At 50.7% G+C, this 18,307-nt stretch overlaps 1 protein-coding gene across 1 annotated transcript in view; it reads right to left on the bottom strand.

Annotated features, from left to right (window-relative positions):
- The window catches only part of ARK2C (arkadia (RNF111) C-terminal like ring finger ubiquitin ligase 2C), a gene marked incomplete at its 3' end in the record, with an annotated part of 102,643 nt that overhangs the window by 27,485 nt on the left and 56,851 nt on the right, over positions 1-18,307 (bottom strand). The window lies entirely within an intron of this gene.

Genomic DNA, 18,307 nt, shown 5'->3' with positions numbered 1-18,307 from the left:
CTATTACTTGCCAGGCACTGTTCTAATGCTGGGATTAGCCGTGAATAACAGTCAAAAATGTGTGCCCTCATGGGACTGTGATCTAGTCCTGCACTGCCCTGTGTGGTCACCATGTGAAATGTGGCTAGTCCAAATTCATAAAGGCTGTCAGTGTAAAATAAGCACCAGACTTCAAAGGTTTAGTACCAACAAAAACATGTAAAAAATACTAAAAGCTTTGCAAATTACTTATATGTTGAAATGATAAGTTTTGGATATATTGAATTAAATAATGTATATTATTAAAATAAATTCCATACTTTTAAAAATGTAACTGTTAGAAAATTTTAAATTTTATATTTCTTACATTGTATTTCCATTGGACAGTGCTGGTCTAGACAGTAAGTAGCTATATAAGAAAATATGTCATTTATTGATGATGATAAGAGCTAAGGAGAAAACCAACAGGGAAGGAGGATGAGTAGGCGGGGGGTTAATTTTTAGATAGGATGGCCAGATGAGACTTCACTGAGAAGGTGACTTTTCCATAAAGAGCTGAAGGAGCATGAAGATATCAGGAGAAGAGTTTTCCAGGCAGACAGAACTGCAAGTGCAAAGGTCCTGTGGTGACAGTGTGCCTGGCATTTTGAGGAACATCAGGAGGCCAGTGTGGTTGAAGCAGAGTGAGATAGGGGAGAGTGGTAGGAGTTTAGGTGAGATAAACATTGGGGGCTCAATAAATATTGAGATCATGCAGGACCTCACTGGCCATTATAGGATGTTGGCTTTTACTCTGAGTGAGATTAGAAGCCAAAGGAGGGTGTCTGAGCAGAGAAGTGAAAAAATTTGACTCCCTCTGGCCACCATATTGAGAACAGGCTACAGGGACAAAAGGGCAGAAGCAGAGACCAAGAAAGAAATGATTGTTCCTTGGACAAGGGTGGGAATGGGGCAGAGAGAAAAAGAGGCAGTCAGATGCAAAACATATGTCAAGGGTAGAGGTGACCAGATTTGGATGGATTGGACATGGAACATGAGAGACAGAGGACAAGGTCTCCAGATCTTTTGTCCTGAGCAACTAGAAGGATGGTGTGTTAACAGTTTGCAAAAGTGGCCCCAATCCTTCCCTCCTGGTATGCACATCCCTTGCAAGGTGACTTTGTAGCCCCTCCCACCAAGAGGCGGAATCTATTTCCCCACCTCTTGAATCTGGGCTTCACCGTATGACTGGACTGATTTTGACCAACGTAGTGGAAGTGGCATCATGCCAGTTCTGAGCCTGGTCCTCAAAAGACCTTGCCGTTTCCACTCTCATTCAGACTCCATATGACCAAGCCCAGGCTAACCCACTGGAGGATGAGCGACCATGTGAAGCTGAGATAAGTTCCCAGCTGAGGCCATCTCAGATCAGTCTGTCCCAGCTGATCGTAAAAATATAAGTGAACCCTGTAAGACCAAAAGAACTCCCAGCTGAGCCCAACCCAAATTATCAACCCACTAAACTGTGAGCTGAATAGATGGTTGTTGTCTTAAAGCCAAGCTTTGGAATGGTTATCATGCAGAAAAAATGCAAACTGATACAGATGCTGTTGCCATTTATTGAGGTGGAGACTCAATTTTTTATTATCCTGTGATTGTTTTGAATGTGAGTCTGGATACTTACAGGGCAAAAGCCTTGTCTTCTCTCCCTGCAACACTTAGAGCACCCTCAGGAAAGGGCTAGATGGAATCTGGGTGCTCAGTGCACACTTGGTGAATGAATGGATGAATGGATGGATGGATGGGTTCATTCGATAGATGACTTATTAATCGGCTCCCTCAGCACCAGCCAGGTCCCCGATTCACCCTTCTCCTGACAAAGCCAGAAGAGCTTTAAATGCCTCTCCTCCTCCCCACCACCCGCCTTCTACTCTGTCCAGAGTTTGCAGTTGAACCTCGATTTCCTAGAGTTTTCATCAGCGCTAGCAACAGAGAATTGAAACCCACAGAGCCGTGCGTTTCCTTGAGAACATGAAGCACTGATTTTTAGCCTGTTTTGACCTCCCACACCCAGCCTTTTCCCAGATGCGCTAGCAAATAACAAATCAATTGCTTTGAGTTCTTCTTTCTCTCCACCCCCATGACATGTTAATTAGCAGGGGAAATGCCAACAGCAAAGTCAAAAGGGCTGAGGACAATCCCCAGCCCTGAGTAGCCAGCTGGTACAGCACTGGGCGTCCTGACTTTCCACCCAGGGCTAGTGCCCTTTTCCAGGGCTTCAGGCACTGTTTTCTGCTTCCCCGCTTGTCTTTCCTCCACCCCAGGTGCTCCAGGTCCCTCAGGAACCCCACACGGGTGCCTCTGTGATGCTCCGTGTAATGTCAGTGCAGCATGTCACCTCTTACAAAGCATTTCCCAAATGCAGCCAGCCCCACATTTTAGAGATGAAGGAATTGAGGCTCAGAGGGTTAGGCAGACTCACCCCACATCATTTGGCCCAGCGCTGGGAGTTTGGAGCCTGGTTTTCTGATTCCAAACCTGTCTTTCTTTCACTGTCAGCACCATCAAAGTATGTTCTCAATAAAGGGCCAAATACACTGAGGAGCGGGGGAGGGGGGCTCCTTAGGCAAATTGCTGGTAATTTTAGGTTAGGTCTCCCATGGGCATTTAACCGATGTCAATCTCTGGCCGAGGTCATCCAGGCCTGGGGTGGGGGCACTTTGAAGAGACGCGGGGACTCTCCCAGGCCCTGAAACGGCACCAGCCTGCATCTCTGGGGCTCCAGTCCTCTGAAGCTGTCCTCCGAAGCTAGCGGGGTATCTAAGAGCCGAGAATAAAGGCCAGTCGCCAGGTTCTTCAGAGGCCTCGTGGGACTTGTAGCTCCGGTCAAGCCCTGATCCCATCCACAGTCCCCATTTGTAAGGCTGTGGTGGATGAAATGAAGATGTTTATTGGAGGCAAGCTGGCCCCCACCAAACCTAACTGGGAGGTCTCAAGAGACCCTCCCCAGCTACCAATGCACCTCTCCCTCTCCACCAGGGCAAGGGACTCCACGTGCTGGGTGCCCTTCCCGAGTCTGGCGGTGTGGGGTGGGGGCCGTGTGGGTGTTGAGTGTATGTGAGTGTACACATGTATCCACAACCTGCCCCATGGCCTGCTGGGATTACTCAGGCCTGCCTGTTGGCTGTGCCTACACACAGTCCAGGTTTACCAGGTCAATTATTTTTTGTTAAATACCTGCTCTATACCCAACACAATATGGAGGAGTGAAGTATTTTCCCTCAAGGGAAAGGCAAGTTGCATTTAAATGGGTCTTAATCACTCACTCGCTGTGTGGCCTTAGGCAAGTAGCCTAGCCTCTCTGAACCTCCACTTCCCAACCTGCAAAATGGGCATAAGGATATTGCCATCTCTACCTCCAGGACTGTCCTGGATTCATTTGAGATACGCTGGGGTAAAACACCTTGAAAATTGTATAAAGTGACTTACACACAATGAGACCTAGTATCAAAGATGTTACAACAAGCACGTAGATGAGAAGAACCTGAGGATGCTGTAACAGTTTGAATTACATTGTGTGGTTTAGATTTCAGCACATGTGCAGCAAAAGCAAATACTCAGATGGTTTCTGGAAGGATCCATGAGGCCTGGCAACGGTGGTTCCCCACGAGGAGAAACCTTGGGTGGCTGGGGGCAGAAGAGGTAGGGGAATGGGGTTTTATATGTTTGTATACATCATTTGGTGCCATTTGACCTTTGTACCACGTGCATATATTTTGTGGTTGTTAAAATACAGAGTAGTTTTAAAAATAAAATAATAAAAAATGTCCATATAGCAAAATAGGAAAGGTGGTCAATCTTCAAGGTTGTTCTGCCCCCCTTTCTCATCCTCCCCCCTCCTTCATCCCAGGTTCCCAGGACCTCCCACAACTGTCTCTCACTCCTCTCCCCAAATTTCAACTCTTTGTCTCTCCCCACTTAAAAGACAAGCAGGCTGAAGTGCAAAGCAAGTAAACACCTTGCTGTCACACCTCCCAGGTGGCAGGGCTAACTCAAGGTGGATTTGGGCTCAGTTCTGTAGAGCTTCTCTGCTCCACAGAGCGTCCACCACCCCCAATCTGAAACTATAACTCAGATCTGCTGAGAAAGCATGGGGAGGCCCTATAGCGGTGAGGCAGGCCTGTCTGACACCCACAGCAGGTGTACTCTGCGGTGGAAAGGGTCTTTCTAGGACCCCTCGGATGTCATCACATATCTACTTCAGGATAAGCTGGGTTCCTGTGAAGCTGCTTTACAAAAGGTGCTTGCGGTGTGAACTTGGGAATCAGGGCCGTTGGACAGGGTCAGGCAGCTGCCTTATTCTAATTCCACTCGGGAGAGAAGAGGCCTTGGCAGTCTTCCCAGTTTGCAACGTTTTAACCAAACAATTTTGAAAACTGAGTTCAAGACCTGTCACCCGAAGCCGCAAGCTTTAGCAGGGTGCCAAGGAGCCTAGCTCCCCCTGGCTAAGGTGGGAAGGCCAGGAACACCTTCAGCTTCTGAAAGAGAGGGAGGTGTTGAACGGGAGGCATCCCTCATTTGAAGCAGCCCAAGGCCTCAGGAATTCTGTGGGGAGTGGGGGAGTTGAGAATACTTGTCAGAGACACAGGGAGGACCTGCCAGTGACCTTGGCCAGGGGCTACACTTTGGGCTTCTGTGGCTTCATCTGTAACAGGGCACAGTGACACCTAGCCCGCAGGTGTGACGTCTGGAGCATGGAAGGCGTGCACTCCATGTTGGTTGCTGGCAGTGTCTCCACTTCCATGACAGCTCCTGCAGAGGTGGCCTGTCCTCCTCCGAGAGTGCGGGGTGGTCAGTCCCTCTGGCAATTGCCATTCCTGTCTGCCCTGCATGCCCTGGAGGGGGAACATTTCACAGCCAACATGTGTCTCAGAGACCCCGCAGCTGGGGGAGCTGGGGAGAGGAGTGCGGCGAACGAGAAGCTGCAGACAAACGAGGCAGCCTCCCGGGCAGCATGACTGAGCGCCGGCCTCCCGGGAGCCCTCTCCACACCCTGAGCTGCATGCAGGACAGGGCTCAGCTCCCAGAGGGAGGTTTGGCAGGAGGGTGCCTGCTCTCTGCTCTGACTCCCGCTGTCTTCAGAGCCTGACAGGCAGCTATGAGCTGCTCTGAGAGTCAAAGACAGTGGCAGACAGGCAGGGACATGTTTGCCAGCAAGCTTAGTGGTGAGTCTCTGAGGCTACCAGGCAACCAAGAGACCAGGGCTGCTGGCTTGTCTCCTGCCAGCTGAACAGTCAGCCCAGACCAGGATGTGTCTCCACAGCCCTGAGGCCCCTGGAGTCCACACTTTCCCCACCCAGGACACACGGGCGTGGCAGGGTTCATGGACAGCTGCCCAGTGTGAGATCTGATTTTGAAGAATGGGGGTGGGCAGACTCAAGCTTGGGGGCAGGGACTGCGCTTTGATTCCCAAGGCTCTGAGATGAGATGAGCCGTTCTCTCCTGCTGAGCTTGAGATCTGCACTTGGGGAAGAGAGGGCGTTTAAAAATAGCATAACTGACTTGAATACCTCTGCTTCCTGCCTGCTGCAAGTCAGATCCAATTACTCTGCTGACAAGAGGCTTTTAGCCCAGGGAGCCTGGCATCCTGGATGCCACTCCAGGGTGCTGGACACCGTGGTGCCCTAGACCCTCCCCTCCCAAAGGGCATCCAAGGGTCCAGGAGAAAGGGACCAAGGAGAGGCAAAGGTCACATACACACATGGCCCAGCCCAAGGTCATCATAAGGGCACATCCAGTTACTTGATTGAATCTGGTTTCCTTGAACACCCTCCAACTTTTCTTCATATTGGGTGAACAGTCCTAAATATCTGACCCATGCCTGAGATTCCACCAGTAGAGCTCCACCCCTTCGGAATCCCTCACGAAGATACAAGTGACCCTCCCCGGGATAGGTACTTGCTCAGAGTTGAAGACACACATAGAATGTCAACTCCATGAGGCAAGACTTCCGTGGTCTAGTTCATTTCTGGCACACAGTCGGTACTTAACAAAGGTGTGTTGAAATGAATGGATCAGTAGCAAAGGGGATTTGGTAGGCAAATGCAAATGACTCCATGCAACCCCACTTACTGCAAGGGTGAGAAATAATCAACTGACCCAGAAATACATGTCCTATTAATCATGGCCGCATGGCATCACCTCATCAGCAAAGGCCTAATACAGGGGCCTCTAGGAAATGTGTCTCTTTCCTTTCTCCAGCCAATGTCACTACATCTTTCAAACTCACCCAGCCCAAAGCAACTTGCCAGTGACCGTGTTAAACCAGCAAATGCTAGAGCGGCGGCTCTCTCCTGCCAGGCCTCACCCCACCTGCTCCATGGAGCGGTCCTCTCCTTTCTACTCTGGTTCTCTCCCTTCCTTAAACTCTCAAAATTATTGGATGCTTGGGGAAGGCAAAGTAAGAAAGCTGCCACTAAGTAGGAGAGGAGGGTGCCTGAAACCATCAGGCATGTGTTGCATGTCTTGTCTATGACACTTGTCGCTTTCCACCCCATGTTTGTCACAAGGAGCCTTGTCTTAGCAACTTCCCCAGGGTAGAGGCAGGGTCTTGGTCAGCTGCCACCTACACACAGCCAGCACCTGGCACACAGTGGTGCCCAGGAGATGTTTAATTAATGAGTGTGTACAGAGGGGACCCCGGGGGGGCGGTCCTGTAAACATTACAAAGGCACATGTAGAAAATCAAGGGATTACTTGCTGACCACTTTTATCAGCCTGGACAATTGAAGAAAGGATGCAGAAAGCGAGTTCACCATGTGCCACGTCAATGATGAAAACTGGGGGACAGTGGCACTTCCACTCTCTGGGTCTGTTTACACTTCCTCTGTGATGGATTTCCGCTTGTTTGTCTGTCAGGGAGGCCCTCCCTCGAGCTAAGCCCATGGACGGTTATTAGTGACAGCTTTGAGTGTTTCCAGGCAGGGCTCCAGGTCACAAGCAAGATCTAGGCCCCAGCACCTCCCTAGGGTAAAATTCCACCAAGAATCAGGAGTCTCGTGAAGCTAATGAACAATGATGTCGATCCTGAAGGCGGTATGCAGAACACTGGACTGTGAGTTTGCCCTTCAGTCTCACGGCCTAAGGGGCTCTGACCTTCACCATAACACACACAGCTGGCTGGCTGCCTCCTCGCCAACCTCCACCCTGGCTGTGGGGAGCCAGGTGTGTGGACACAGAAGTTAGCGTGATGACAGTTGCTGGCATGTCACAGGTGAGACATTGAGCACCTAGAACTCTCTCTCATTCAATCATTCTCATTCTCTCTCTTTCACTGGGACCAGCTGGAGAGCAGAAAAGCATGGTGCAAGGAGAGGAGCATGAAGCCAAGCCCAGCTAAGCATCTGGGGCCTTAAGAAGTGGAGCAGGAGCAGAGCAGGACCCTGACGTGTAATCTTAGAGGTGGAAGGTGTATTGGAGAGATCATCAAGACCTCCCACCCCCACCCTCACCGAATCAGTGGTGGCAGGGCCCACACTTGGCAGTAGGGTTCTAATTCGGTGCAACCTCTGTGGAGAGTTCTCTGGCACTGGCCATGAAAATCACAAATGTCAGCAGGCAACTCCACCTGGTATCCTACAGGTAAACACATACATATAAAGATATGTGCACCGTTTCTCATAAGAAGTGCAGAAGACTGAAACAACCAAATGTCCATCAATAGTGAACTGTGTGTTCAGGGAACATTGAACAGTCATGAGAAAGAATGACCATGATCTCCAGGATGCCTTGAAGTGAAGAAAGCAAAGACTCCGAAAGGCCCTCCAAATCCTTCATTTATAATTGGGAAGGCTAAGACGCAGGGTGAGGGATGAGTTGCAGAAAGCCACCCCTGGGCTACTAGAAGCAGTTCTGTGCTGGGACCCAGGCCACCTGATGCCCAGTACAGAAGTCCCACCACTGCACCACAATTTGCACCCTACTCAGATGTGGCCAGGAGTCCACAGCCTCTTAGCGCCCCCACCCTGATACTTAACGACCCAGAGTCAAACTAGTCTTTCTCTATGAAATCCAAACTTGTAGTGTCAGTGCTTGAGTACCTTCCCTCCTTTTCTGTCCTTGACTAAAGCAAGGAAGAGTGTGTCACCACTTTTCCCTGTAGATGTGCCCCAAACCTCAAAGCATCCTTTGATCCCCTGCCTTCCCGCCTTCTCAGAAGATGACACCAGTCAAAGAAGCTTGTTTATTCTAGATTGTGGTGGCTGCTTCCTAGAACACCATCCTGTTCGGTCAAAGTATCTCATATCAATGTGTCCTTTTTTCCCCCCTTAAGTGGAAGAAAACCTTGCAGGCTATCTTTTCTTTGGGGGCAGTGGAGCCGTCAACATTCTTTTTCTCAATCTCAAAGGCTTGTGGTTATAATGACGGCTCACATTTATATTGGACCCACTGTGTGCCAGGCACTATCAGATGCTTTACACATATTGACTCCTGTAATCCTCAGGACTCCATGGTGTAGCTACTGTTATTATCCCCTCTTACTCAGGGAGGAAACCTAGGTAGAGCAAGGGCACATAGCATGCCCACAGACAAACCTGAAGTAGGAAATGGCTCTGAGGGCATCTAGGCAGTAAGTAGAGAACTGAGACTTGAAACAGAAACCACAATTTGCAAAAAGGCCTGTGCAGTGACTCATAAAACAGTTAAATGGCACAGCACAGACTATCTAAGCTCAAATTCTTTTGACAGCAGCTCATTCACACCCATATGTTCCAAGATAAGACCACAGACAAACTGATCTGACAGCAGTTCCAAATAGGCTTGTGTGTTCTAAAGATATGACTTCTGACTGTTCCGGCAAGGCCCTAGTTTAGCAGCTCTGACCAAGACCGTGCTATAATTAGCCCCCAAACTCCATAAGCGCCCCTTCTTTAATGCCCCCTGTTGAGGTGCCCCGCAGTTTCCCACGGCGTGTGCCCGCCCTTGCTGCATCAGGCTGATACGCCTGACTTTGTGTGGCCACGGGTATATTCTTGGTGGTCTTGGTTGGTGGGCTTTAATGGGATAGACCTGGAATTTGAAGCTAGGAAGTCGGTCTGTGTGCTGAGTGTTCCACTTCTATATGCGTTCTACGCTCCAGGCTGTCATTATAGATGCCAGTCACATTGGCCCAAGATCAGCTCTGGCTCTGGGTGGAAGGGAGGTTGGGCCAGGGATGGCAAGGCAAGGCTGCTCCTTGGCAGATCCCCCCTCCATCTCCTGCGGCCTCTTCACTGCTTCTTAAAGCAGACCTGAGATTCCTCCTGCCCACCTTCCCCTGAATCAGCAGCCTCTGTGGTAGCATCTTTGTCAGGCACCTCCATGGTTCCCTACTCCTTCCGGGGCAGATGCTACCCTTCACATCTGCCTCCAGCCTACTACCTCTGCCTGTCCAGCTACTTCCAGGCCTCCAGACATGCTGGAGATTTCTCACCTCCAAACATCTCCCCAGGCTGTTTCCCCAATCTGAAATACAGCCCCTCCCCGAACAGCCATCTGCAAAGACTTCAAACCTCAGCCACAACCCCACCTCTTCCGGAAGGGATTCTCTGCCCACCCCACTGGGCCTTCACCACCCTGGATTCCTGAAGACACCATCAATCTCTGTGCTTCTCAGTAGGCAGGGCTCTCTCAAGCAGCCTGTGACATTTGTGATGACACAATACCTGTGATGTCACCCAACTTTCCCCCCGCCCGCCCCCACCGCGTGGATCTTATCACTTCAAGCGGAATGTATGCTCCTTCTAGACAGAAATTACCTGACATGCCTCAAGGCATCAAGCCCAGTGCCAGCTCCCAGCAAGTGCTTCCCTGCTCTTAATTTTAAAAATCCAACTATGAATAGCAGCTGTGATTCATTTTTTTTCCCCATGTAAGCCACAGCTAGAGCCGCAGGTCTGGAAATGGCATCTGCAATATAAGGGATTAACCTTCAACTTAAAAAACAAAACTAAACTAAACGAGACCTCATCTGCCCAGAGAGAATATCTAGAGGGAAGTGCCAACAGGTTAGGCATGTCCTGTTGAATAATGGGATTAGGAATGGTATTTCCCAAATTTATCGTTACATGATTTTATAACGAAGAAGGTCCTGTTGAATAATGGGATTAGGAATGGTATTTTCCAAATTTATCGTTACACGATTTTATAACGAAGAAATAAAGCCATATAATAATAATAAAGACAAATATGTACTAAAGAGGAAGCACAGGTGAGCAAGAAAGAAAGAGCTAATCCCCACGCCAGCTGTCGGCCGCAGAGCTTGAGGGGGATGTCCGGAGACTGGCTTGGGGGGGGGGGGGCTTGTACCTCCAAAGGGCTGGGTGGGTCTGCCACTGATGCCTGGGCCAGAGCTGGTCTCCCACTCTGTGGGGTGAAGGTCGCATGTGCCCTGGAAAGGGAGGCAGCAGCCCTTGTCACCGATCCCCGTACTTCAAACAGATCTCAAACACAGGGGAATTCGAGCAAATCAAAGGAAGCCCAACTGTATGCGGCAGGATGCGGTTTATAGTCCTCATGTCCCCCCAAGAGGTGGTAGAGGCAGGGGCAAAAGAAAAGTGCTAGAAGGTTTTAGATAACTCTTAAATAAGAGCTCCATAAATAGTCATTTTTAAAGGGAAACTAGGCTGTTCGGGGACAGAACGAGGATGATGTCAGGAAAGACAGCCCCGCTCTGCCTACCGTACCCCTGGGTGTCCCCATCAGCATCAGGATTCCGGGCTGGGCAAGCCAGCGCCTGGAGCTGTCCAGGCCCGGGTGCCAGCCACGCCCTGCGCCAGGGAGGCAACTCCCGTGGGACAGGACGGGAGCATAAGGGCCCTGACATGTGACCTCATTGCCGAGCGGGGCCCTGTGGCCAACCTCAGAACTTGGGCGCACCTCTGATCCTTCTCGGTCACCCTTGTCAGCCAGGGCGCACTGAGAGCCCCCTGCCCCAGATCTTGGTGCTCTAGTCCCTAACCTGCCACCAAGGGCAGGGTGACCCAGGCAAGTCAGGCATCTCATGCTCACGACGAACTCTCATTCCGACCCTTCATTCCACTCCAACGTCACCCTGTCTCGTGTTTCCTGGAAGCCTGGAATTAGGAAGGACAGAAGGGCTGCAAGTCCCCCAGGGGATCGGCCTCAGTCAGCCAGCCCCAGCCAGCACCCTAGCCAAGAGCCCGCAGGGTTGGTGGCAGTTAGGGGTTGGGAGCCACCCCACGTGGGGCCCCCTGACTGTGGAGCGCGGCGCTGGGGGTGGACGAGGAGGGGCCGGCTTAACGCAGCAGGAGCAGCTCGTGGGTGGGGGTGGGACAAGTAAGGGCAGCCGTGTGCGAGTGAGTGTACGAATGTGGGCAAGTGAATGAGTGAGGGTGAGTGTGTCAAGATGATGGGTGTGTAAATGGATTGCAGGAGTGCGTGAGTGGGCGAGGGTGTACACGATATGTGTGTGTGCTTGTGTGTGAGCGTGTGTACAATGGGAGCGTGTAAGTGTGTCTGAGAGGAAAGTGGGTGTGGATGTGCGCGAGGGTGTACACTGTGTGTGTGAATGCGTGAGGAAAGTGTGGGCTGAGTGTGTAAAGAGGCACAAATGTGTGGGTGTGTACGTGAGTGTGTGGGTGAGTGTGTAAGGGTGTATGGCTATGTACACATATGTGAGTGCATGTGTTCTGAGTGTGGATGCGTGTACAAGGGTGCACACATGTGCACAGCCCCAGGGAGCAGCTCACCTGGGACGGGGGAAGGGAACATCGGTTCTGCAGGGAAGCTTATTGCAGGGGAGGTCGTGCACACAAATAACTGTATGACACATCCACCCTCACAACAGTAAACCCAGAATCTCTCCTGCCAGCCCAGACCGTAAGAAGCTCTTTGTCTGGGTGTCCCATGTACACTTCAGACTCAATTCATCCAAATCGTTTTCCCTTCCTTCCCACCTGTTCCTCCACCCTGGGGGCGTACAGAACTCACCGGGACCCATGGCTGGGTCCTGGGAACCTTCCAATGGTTTCTCCCTGACTCTCTCTCCTCCACCCTTTCTGTCCACTCCCTCACCCACTTCTGTGGTTCCCGTCACCTCTACAACTACTGGCCCCCTCCCACCGCCTCAGCTGTGTCTGCTGCTCTCGTTGTCCCCATTGTCCCCGCCTGGACCACTATTCTGGCCCTCGCTGGCCCCTCTGCCTGTCGGGCCTCCACTGCCATGCACACTCCAGCCAGGCCGCCTTCCAGGAGTCAGCGCATCGGCTCGCAGAGCTCCGTGCCTCCCAGCAGCTGCTCCGACTACGTCCCTGGCCACAGGCACTCCTACTGCTGGGGAGCCTCAGAGCTGAAGGCTAGCTCACCTCTCAGCTAAAAATTCCGTCACGGGACACTCAATAAGTCTCTCAATTTCTGTGTCCCAGAGAGCAGCAACCCAGTCCGCCATACTATACACAGTAGATGGGTTCCAAAACAACAAACTCACTTGCTGAATCAGCTCTTACATCAGAAGGAATTCTATGATGAACCTCATCCCCCCACACAAAAAAATGGGTTTTGCCATATTAGACTTAAAGTAAAGCTTAGCTCTGCAGGACAGCAGAAAGAACACAGACTTCGAAGCTAAACAAAGCCAGATGTGAATTCTGCATGTATCACATAGCCATTCCGGCTGTGTGACCTTGAGCACCTCCCTTAACGTCTCTGAACTTCTCAGCCTCAGTTTCTCCAACTCAAAAATGGGGCTCTACTTCATCAAGTTTGGTGAGAGTGAAATGATACAATGAATACTGAATGCATTGCATGTCTGACACAAAATAAGTGTTTAATATCTGTTACTCTCCTTCCACCACCCTTTCTCCTGTCCTTGACCTATGTCCATCAAATTAGTGAGAATTCATTGGATTAAGTTCAAAAGAGTAAGGGAGCCACTCAGCCCATTCACTGAACTACATCTTCCAACTACATTAAATTACAGCGCAGCACAAACAAGGAACTACTGTGGGACCCCACAATTTACAGATGTTTCAGACTGTAAATTGTGTTTAAATTTTCCCACAAGGAAAAAAGATGAAATCCAGAAATTTTAGATTAGAATATAAAACATCTTGACAAATTTTTAATGGATTTTAAAATGGTTTGTGATGACTTAAAAAGGGAAGGGGGAACAAGAGGGGACTGATAATCACCAGGGACCAGCAAGTTCCCTAAAGAATGAGCTTTTGTGATGGGGTCACCTGGGCTGGGAGATGAAGAACCCCAGAGTGTAATGGATCTGATTTTCACCAGGCACCTGACAGGTTGCCCAAGGAAGCATGCAGTAAGTATCCACTGAAATGAATGAGTGAGAAAATTGAATTAGACTGTTATGAAATGTTTGTAGATAAAAATAGGAAATGTCATGTGGGTAATAGATACTACACTCAGATGAGCTGGTCCAATGAGCGTTATTGTCAACCTACAGGAAGGGAAGACGGGAGGAGGAGGGGGCGGGGGGGGCTCTCTCCAGGGCACTCTTTGGGCACCTGTGCTTAGGCATGGTCTGTCCACATTTCCACCAGTTACTTGACTGAAGATCTACTGTCAGATTTATCAGGTTTGAATATATTCTAACCTGGGAGGGATGGACCTTTTGCTAGGTGACAGACTCTGGCTTCCATGAGATTCCAATGGCCTAGAAGCATGAATAAACCAACAAGATGAAATCTCATCGGCATAGATGGAGAAGCCAAGGCTTTGTTCAAAACCTCTGCCTGAGGGCTGGAGGGGAGGCCTGCCTGATGGCACCAAAGTGAACGTGAGCCATGAGTTTTTGAGTGTGATGAGCTCAACAGGAGTCATGGGACTTGACTGGAAAAGGGTCACATAATCTTAATATCAATAATTAGACTCATGGCACTGAGACCAGGGCAAGCGCTCTCCAGCGCTCTGAATACCAGGAAGGTTCAAAGCACATGGGAGCACTGGGACCCATCTTCACACACCAGAAGGGCCGTCTCAGGACAGAGAACACACGTGAATTCTATACAGCTCAAGTGGGTAGAGCTTAGGGCTGCCAGTTAGCAAACAAAAATACAGGCTACTCAGTTAAATCAGAATTTCAGATAAACAATGAATGATTTTTAGTATAAGAATGCAATATTGGGGACATATTTATTTAAAAATCCATTCGTTGTTTGTCTGTGATTCTAATTTAACTGAACATCCTGTATTTTATCTGGCAACCCTAGTGAAGCTGGGGTTGGAGAGTAGAATTTAGAGGAAGGCAGGTTCTAACTGAATGTAAAATTGTTTAACAGCCCATAGCATATAGTACATGCTCAATAAGTACCTGATCTAATAAATGAATTAATAAGTGATCAAGAAGAGCTAACCAACAGGGAAGAGATGATTTCACAGGTATATACATATGTCCAAACCCATCAGATTGTACAGTTTAAATATGTTCAGTGTATTGTTTTTTTTTTTAATGGAAGAGGGAAGACTGGATTGCCTCACACATGATGTGGGAGACATTTCTGAGACAAAGTTCAGCCCAAAGCCTCTTGTTGGGTAGCAAGAAGAGGTTTTCTGAGTTTGCATCAGATTTATGGTTTCCGATTTCTTTTCTGTGTAAATAGATCTTACTGAGAGCCTCCCCCACCCCCGCCCAGCATAGAGTAAATAAAAGCAGATGGCTGTTCCCACAGTGTAAAGCCCCCCACTTTGGCAGGAGATGCTTGTCATCAGCTGGACTCCTGGACCCTGCATGGGTCTTCCTGCCCTATCTGAGGACTGCAGGAGGCAACACCTCCACGGCCTCCTCAACTCTAAGGTCCCAGGTGCCAGGAAGCTCCATTAGGGTGATGCCATGATTTGTCACTTAAAGGGCAGCCCTGCTGGTGGCTGACATTTGTTAAAGAGGGTTTAGTGGGAAAATCAGGGGACGGGGTGAGACCCAGCTCCCTTCACGTGCGCCTTCACTGTCGTCTTACCCAGGTGTGGGCCAGGCCCTGCTGCACTGAGTAACACGGTGACCCCAGGCCAGTCACTTTCCGGTTCAGAAGGGGATGAGGCACTTGCTTAGGTCCTTTTTGCTCTTGTGCTCCTGGATCCATTATAGAATTTAAATACAAAGAATCTTCATTCCTAATTAAGTGACACTGAGATCTGGAAAATTCCACAATAAGGAAAAAATGTCCTTGAGTGACCCCCCGTGGTTGGAGAAGTGGCGGCGGGGGAGGAACGCTGCTTCGTGGTGACCTTGGACCACCTCGGCTGGAATCTGCTGATCTGCTGAGTTTTGTGTGGCCTATAGAGCAACTGGGAGGCCCCAGGCCAGGCCTGGGCTGCTGTGGCAGCTGAAGTGGCTCCCTGGGAAATGGACCCACTTCCCGGGTCCTCGCTCTCAGACAGGGCCTGGTAGCAGGCTTTGCCATCGCCTCTGAGCAGGACCGAGCAGGCCCCTGGGGGCCTAGGCCCAGTCTTCCTGCGCCCTTGTCTTCCCCTGGGTTCTAGGCTCATGTCCCTGGGACATGGTACTGGGACTCTCAGCCTACACAATGCGCCCCTCCTGGCCTTGTGGGGATGTCTGACCTTCCAGCATTTCCAGTACAAGGCTTAGCTTTGATGGTGACAATCTTTGCCTCTAACGGCTTCAGCCTCCCTGTAGCCCATCCCCACACACACACACCTTCCACCTGCCCACCCAAAACCTGCTCTCCCCAATAATCCCGGGGTGGGGTGGGGATCGTAAATGCCTCCAAGCCTAATCCTGAGCCCCTAACCAGCATATTTTATTCAACAGAAGATCAAGGAGGGAAAAATGCAAATGGTGGAGGGGCAGGATTTAGCCTCGCAAGCATAGTGTCAGGGCTGCTGACAAGCTGGCACGATCTAGACTGTGTTCAGACCTAGGGAGATGACAGAGCAGCCCTGGCAGACGCAGGCCACCACACTAACAGACACAGGGATGTCCTGTACAGCTGGGGACCACACGTATAGGGGCGGTGTTCCAACTGCCTAGAAACAACACTATACAGGCCATGTTTTTCCCTATTTCTGTGGGTCACACAATCTAACAAATTGCCCATGAAGGACGGAAGGTCCCCATTTGATTTGAGTCAGAGAGGGATGGAGGCCGTATAAGCACTCCTCTAGCAGGCCAGGAAGAAGCTGGCAGAGTCCTTAATAAAGTCAGAGCCAGGAACCTGCTGGGTGGCCCATCCCTCTTCTGAGGGACCCAGAGAAGTGAGCATTCACATCTCTGCCCTCCATGCAGACATTGGCCAAGTCCAAGTACAAAGACATGGTCAGAGTAAAAGGCTCAGAGGAGAGAAGCTGATGAGAGGGGAGAAATACCCGGCCCATTCTCAAAAGTCAGGGCTGGAGCGAAAGAGCAAGGCCAGGACATGCAACCACAAGAAATGAAGCCCGCTGAGGGTAGGCAGTGGGATGAGGGTCCCACCTGAGCTTGGGGGCGCCCTGTCTAAGAGCCATAGTGCCCAGCATTCCAGGGGCCTGAAGACCAGAACACCGAGTCTGGGCCTATATCTGCTCCTCCCTAACCCAAAAGCCTCAGTTTCTTTATATGTAAAACAGAGTGAGGTCGCTTGTCCCAGTAACCTTCCAAGAAGGTGTACCCAACAGTGCTTTGGAAAAGCCAAACACAGTGTAGAATGTGAGGGGTCAGTATCAGGGAATTCGAGAGAAAATGAGAGTAACGGTCAGAGACCGGTAAGAAGAATAAGAGTGGGGCCTGGACAGGAAGGAGGAAAGCACCCCGACGCTGGATGAGCAGCTCTTGAGTCTGAAACACAGAATCTGAGCATGTGTCCTGAGATGTCGTTAACCAGGGCGTGGCCTCGGGTGAGTTAATTCCCTGCTCTGCATCTCCACATCCTCACCTATAAAATGAGATGCCTTCCTTTTGAACAGTCTACGACTCCAGGGACTCTGGTGGCCTTCCCGGAAGTAAGAGAGGAAGAAGCCAATACCTGCCTCCAGGACAGGCCGCAGGCCACACTGGACACTGTCATTGTCAACTGACCCTGCCTTTCATTGCTGCCCCCTTCTCTTCCTTCCTATCAACGCCTACCCATCCACACTAGTTAATCAGATAAAATAGGTCTCCCCAGGGAGTCACATGCCTTCCCTTCCCTGCCCACCGGCCCCCCAACCCCCGTTCAAGTATACACATTCCCAGGAGGCCTCACTGCCTGATCCAGTCTAGTGGGGGGTGTTTGATGGAAAAGTGCACCCGAGTTCCACTACCTACTTACTGCCTGTGTGACACTGGGCAGTGCTTCTCCTCTTGGGCTCCATTGTTCCCATCCAGAAAATGGGCACAGGTATCCCTACTCAACCAACCCCATAGGGCAGAAGAGAATTCTAGGAAAACCCTGTAGTTGAAGGTATTGCACAATCATAAAACACCGAAGCAGTTTCTCAGGTCCTCCTGGGGACTTTGTTAAATGCAGGTTCCCAGGCCCTGTGGTAGGTTTGCTGAGCCAGCATCTCTGGAGCCATTCCCAGGAGCCCACACCTCAGCAAGAACTCCCTGGAGCTGCTTAAGCACGTGCCATTTCAGGACCACTGCCCTACACGTGTGTCCTGTGCAGCTACTAGATGTTGGTGACATGGCTGTCTCGTGTGAGATGGGGATCCAAGGAGGAAGGACAGAAGCCAGAGAGAGAAAGGACAGCAAGCAGCCACACGCCCAGGAGCGCTGAGCGGGGGAGGGAGGAGTCACAGCATTCGGGATATTCGGCCTCCTGTCTCAGGCAGCAGACCCCTTGATGGTAGCAGCATTAAGGCCACTAGTCTCCAGAGACCCTGGGGGCTGGACTGTGGGCTCTCAGTTCAACAGCAAGTGGACCCCCTGCAATTCAAGGTCCACCAAGCGCACAGTGCCATTCCAGCCCAAACCATCCTCTTCCTCGAACTTTCCCTGACATCCCTCCTCTGTGTCCCTGCTACCCTGAAGTCCCGGCCACACCATCTGACACTTCATAGGACACTGCCCATCATGGCTGGCCAGTGGTCTCCCCTGTGCCAGATTCACGGCCTCAACAGTGATGGGCATCTTGGGGGCAGGCGGCTGGGTTTATTCTGCTGGACCATCCACAGCTTCTAGCAAAGGCTCAGGCCACCAGATAGGCACTTAAATGATACCGGCTCTCCTGCTATTTGTTCTTCCCTCTACCTGCCTCCTTCCTCCCCGCCCGACCTCCTCCCTATGACACACACACACACACACACACACACACACTCCACACACACTTCCTCCTCCCCATTACCACACACACAAACACACTCCTCCCCATGACCCACACAAACACACACACACACTGCCTCATCCCCGTGACAA

Source organism: Grampus griseus (assembly GCF_964374135.1).
Source record: "Grampus griseus genome assembly, chromosome: 12".
Classification (NCBI taxonomy): Eukaryota; Metazoa; Chordata; class Mammalia; order Artiodactyla; family Delphinidae; genus Grampus; species Grampus griseus.
Note: the sequence above shows the minus strand (reverse complement) of the source record. Positions and strands in the feature narration are given on the sequence as shown.